A 5,289-nucleotide genomic window follows, 5' to 3' on the forward strand; every position below is an offset into this window, starting at 1 on the left:
TTTCTTTGGCCTGCACTCTGGAAGTGATCTGTTAATTCTGCTAAACTTTAATTAAAACTGAAACTAAAACTGAAACTAAACTATATAAAAACTAAATAAAAATGCGTTCACAAAATAAAACCTAAACTAAAACTAACAACAATATTAATTAAACTAATAAAAACTAAACTGAATTGTATAGCAAATTTGAAAACGATATTAAAATAAAACTAATTTAAAAATTCAAAACTATAATAACCTTGCTCAGGTTAACCTTTTTTCAACTTGAAATGCATTGCACTGTCCCCTCTGTTTCTTTCTGACTCATCCAGCTCCACTGGGGCTGGATGCCATGGTACAGACGTGGCCGAGGCTTCGTCTGTACGCCTTTCCCCCTTTTGCTCTGCTCCCGGGAGTTCTGGAGAGAGTGCGCCGGGACAGGGTCCGTCTACTGCTAGAGGCCCAGTTCTGGCCGTGGGTGTGGCCTCTGAGGGGGCACAACTCGTAGCTTCCGGTCTCTCAAGCAAGGTTGTTGAGACCATCATCCAATCCAGAGCTCCCTCCACGAGGAAACTGTATGCCTTGAAGTGGAAACTTTTCACTTCTTGGTGCGGAGACCGCCAGTTCGACCCAGTTAACTGCCAAGTTGGTACAGTGCTGGAGTTCCTGCAGGCCCGTTTCTCCGCTGGGTTGACCCACTCCACCCTGAAGGGCTACGTGGCGGCCATTGCAGCCTACCACGCCCCTCTCGGTGGCCAGTCAGTGGGCAGGCACTCTCTAGTTACACGTTTCCTCCGTGGTGCGCTGAGGCCTCCAGTATGATCCCGGGTTCCCCCGTGGGACCTGGCTGTGGTGTTAGAAGCTCTCTGCAAGCCTCCCTTTGAGCCTATTGAGGAGATCTCTGATCGCCATCTCATTATTAAAACTACCTTCCTTCTGGCGATATCGTCTCTAAAGAGAGTTGGGGATCTTCAGGCCCTCTCAGTGGCCCCTTCCTACCTAGACTTTGCGCCTGGTCTGGCTAAAGCTTTCCTTTACCCTCGAGCGGTTTATGTCCCTAAGGTCCCCTCCTCTACACAATGGCCTGTCGTACTCCAGGTCTCCTGTCCTCCTCCTTTCCGGAAGCCCGACCAGCAGAAGCTTAATTGTATGTGTCCAGTGTGAGCATTGGACACATACGTCCACAGAGCTGCCCTGTGGAGAAGGGCGGACCAACTGCTCGTGTGCTATGGTCCCCCTAAGAGAGGTCAGCAGACCCTCAGCCGGTGGATAGTGGATGCCATTTCCATTGCCTACGAGTCCTCTGACCTCCCCTCGCCTCTGGGGGTCAAGGCTCACTCTACCAGAAGTGTGGCAGCCTCCAAGGCCTTGTTAGCAGCTGTTTCTATGCAGGACATCTGCAACACTGCGGGTTGGTCCACGCCCCTAACGTTCGTCAGGTTCTATGACCTAGATATGCGAGCCACTCCAGGCTCTTCTGTTCTCTCGCCCTAGCTGTGCTCTTCCACACTAGGCAGGGATTTGTAAGTCTGGCAGTGTGGGCATACTCGTTCCCATAGCATTTCGACGCAGCGCGAGTTCCTGAAGGGGAACGTCTCTAGGTTACGCATGTAACCATGGTTCCCAGAGGGAACGAGATGCTGCGTCTCATTGCCATACTTCCGGCATCCCTGCGAGCGCTTACTTCATTTCCCAGATTCACCTCTGGTTACATGCGTAACCTGGAAACGTTTTTAGTTGAAAATGGTGTTGCGTAAACTACCTCTTCTACCTCTTAATAAATAAAAATAACAGTTTTGAATGACAAAAACTAATGAAAACCCACTGACCTTTTCATCATCAAAATCATAAAATGGTAGATTTAGTCAACTAAAGTCTTATATTTATTAGACTAAAACTAGACTAAAACAATTCAGATGACTAAAACTAAATGCCACCTAAACTAAATCAAAATGTGTTGTCAGAATGACGCTGCGGCAGATAAACGTGACAAAACTAACTAGAGTTAAACATACTGTTAGAGACTGCTAACATTTGTTAGTGCTGACTGGAGAAGCACATTTACAAGTCAAAACACATTTTTACTGAGCAGGCATTTAATATGATGATTCAGTTATTGCTCAGAATTGCTAAAAATCAGTATTAAAGTGACCGGAACATCTCCAGTATAGTTTTTTTTCTTTTTACTTTGAAGCAATATTCACTCAGAGATTGCTAGTAAATTTCACAAATAATTATAAAGCAATGACTAGGGCTATTATAGATAAGTTAAACTGAAACTAAAATTAAAACTAATAATTTTAAAAAATATAAATGTTAAATAAATAAAAATTAATGCAAGCTATATATAGCTACTCAAATGTATACGTATGTTTAAATAAAGAAAAATATATAGAATGTATCTAAAATATTAAAATATAAATGATATAAAAATATTAAAATCATATAGAAAAAAATAAATGATATAGAAATTATACATATACAAAACTAATAAATATTAGTAATTAGTAATTTTATTTGATTTAGTAATTAGTAATTAAATTTTATTAGTAATTCTATTTTAAAATATTAGTAATTTTGTGTATTGTTATATTTTATTTAATATAAATTACACACACACACACACATAAAAAAAAAATATATATATATATATAGACAAAATTACAAAAACACGCAACAAAATTACCAAAAATTAAGATGAAAAAATATAGAAGCAAAATCAAATTACATTTTTTTTAAAACAAACTATAATAGTGTATCAATGCTACTAAACTAACCCTGGTTTACAGAAGCAATCGGCCCTCTTTGTAATGCAATTGCTTTGCAGAGGATCTACAGCTCAGAAAACCCAGCAACTTTCCTATAGTTCCAATTAGATTGTGTTCATCTTACAGCGCTCAGGGTTATGCTAACTGCAGGTTTATGCTAACTAAATGTTCTCATTAGACGGAGCCCGCTATAAAGATAGTCAGACTTTATAGCGGGCTCCTGCATGCATGAAGATAGCTGTAAAGCCACGCGTGTTGTAGCAAACGGTACATTGTAAAAACGTAACGCTGTTATCTTAGAGCCACAGTGGAGCAGGACTTTATCTGCTGCAGCAATGCAAATGCGCTCTTCATTTACAGCTTTCGGAGAGCTTCTGTAATTTCTTTTGCACATGCTCGAGACGCCTAGCATGACATTTTGTACGGCATTGTTAGCGAGAAAAAGCCGCATTGTGTTTTCGAAGCATTTTCGATGTTTCTGAAGCATTTCAGGAGTGCATGAACGACTGAAGGATGTATTTTCCTGTTATTCAATTAAACAGGCTGTTCAAATGCGTCAAATGCTTGGTAAAGTTTTTAATTTAATGACTGTGATTCAATATCACGACTCAGTCCTATCTGCAGACTCAAGGTTTTATTAAATCTCTTGAATCAAAAATGTTATGTCTCTACAGTGGAATTGAAATATATTATGTGCTTTTTTTTTTTTTTTTACTTGTTTGTCAATTAAATATCATGTGCATTGATTACTTTATTTTGTCTAGACTAAGACAACCACAATTCTTGTGCTATTTGATGCCTCGGGAAACAATGTCTCCCCAACATTTACCCAGAATTCCTGGGAACATGCTTTAACATGATCTTGAATGCAATTCAGTTTTTCTTTTTTTTTGCTCTTACAGATTAACCCTTCATATACTTGTCAAACGTTTTCAATAATAATTTGTATTTATTTGTTTGTTTTGTTTTTGAAATAAGTCTCTTCTGCTTACCAAAACTGCATTTATGTGATCACAAATACTGTAAAAAAAAACAGTAATATTGTGAAATATTATTACCATTTAAAATAGCTGTTTTCTATGTGAATAGATGTTAAAATGTAATTTATTCCTGTGATGCGCAGCTGAATTTTCAGCACCATTACTCCAGTCTTCAGTGTCACATGATCTTCAGAAATCATTCTAATATGCTGATTTAAAGCTTTCCTTTACCCTCGAGCGGTTTATGTCCCTAAGGTCCCCTCCTCTACACAATGGCCTGTCGTACTCCAGGTCTCCTGTCCTCCTCCTTTCCGGAAGCCCGACCAGCAGAAGCTTAATTGTATGTGTCCAGTGTGAGCATTGGACACATACGTCCACAGAGCTGCCCTGTGGAGAAGGGCGGACCAACTGCTCGTGTGCTATGGTCCCCCTAAGAGAGGTCAGCAGACCCTCAGCCGGTGGATAGTGGATGCCATTTCCATTGCCTACGAGTCCTCTGACCTCCCCTCGCCTCTGGGGGTCAAGGCTCACTCTACCAGAAGTGTGGCGGTATCCAAGGCCTTGTTAGCAGGTGTTTCTATGCAGGACATCTGCAACGCTGCGGGTTGGTCCACGGCCCTCACGTTCGTCAGGTTCTATGACCTAGATATGCGAGCCACTCCGGACTCTTCTGTTCTCTCACTCTAGCTGTGCTCTTCCACACTAGGCAGGGATTTGTAAGTCTGGTGGCGTGGGCATACTCGTTCCCATAGCGTCTTACGGGAATGAGACGCTGCGTCTCAGTGCCATACTTTCGGCATCCCTGTGAGCGCTTGCTTCATTTCCTTGAAGCTGACGCCAGTTTCACCGCACGTGCATTTATAGCTTCCTGGTCGCTACGTCACCCGCCCGTGACGTCTCGCCCATCCATTGGACTGGGATTACACATGTGATTCAGAGCACAGTCACGCTGAAGAAGTTCACCTCTGGGAACTAGGGTTACATGCGTAACCTGGAAACGTTTTTAGTTGAAAATGGTGTTGCGTAAACTACCTCTTAGTACTGGTTGCATTCTCAATGTTGCCACAAGGGGTGCTAGAACTTATATTACTGTTAAGTCTTCTTAATTTTCTCTTTCAGGTTGACTACTGTCATAGTGTAGCAACTGTTTAAATCTTTCTGAGCAAATTAAGGTTGTTTCGTTGTGATGAACTATGAATACAAAACCTAGGTGCTTTCGTCAAATTAATAGAGTGACGTATGTTTGTAGGCCAAAACCTGGGAATGAGTCTGATTTGTATCCACAACTGTACATACAAATTTAGTATATATATATATATATATATATATATATATATATATATACAAATGTGTATTTTTATTCACATATCTTTATTTCTTATTATCTGCATGTTGACGTTGTCTCTGTGTACTAGACGCTTCTGTTACCAGAACAAATTCCTTGTATGAGCAAACATATTTAAAGCGCTTTCTGATTTCTGATTCTGATTCAGAAATGTTGTTCATTTATGAAAATTTGTTTCATCTGTTTCATGATGAAAAAAAAAACTTGTAAGAATCAT

The 5,289-nt window shown here is 40.4% G+C and overlaps 1 protein-coding gene across 2 annotated transcripts in view; it reads right to left on the reverse strand.

The window, feature by feature from the left end:
• The window catches only part of scn2b (sodium channel, voltage-gated, type II, beta), a 28,295-nt gene that overhangs the window by 10,005 nt on the left and 13,001 nt on the right, over window positions 1-5,289 (reverse strand). The gene's annotated exons all lie outside the window — the stretch shown is intronic.

This window comes from Sinocyclocheilus anshuiensis, unplaced genomic scaffold (assembly GCF_001515605.1).
Source record: "Sinocyclocheilus anshuiensis isolate Anshui unplaced genomic scaffold, SAMN03320099.WGS_v1.1 scaffold374, whole genome shotgun sequence".
Lineage (NCBI taxonomy): Eukaryota > Metazoa > Chordata > Actinopteri > Cypriniformes > Cyprinidae > Sinocyclocheilus > Sinocyclocheilus anshuiensis.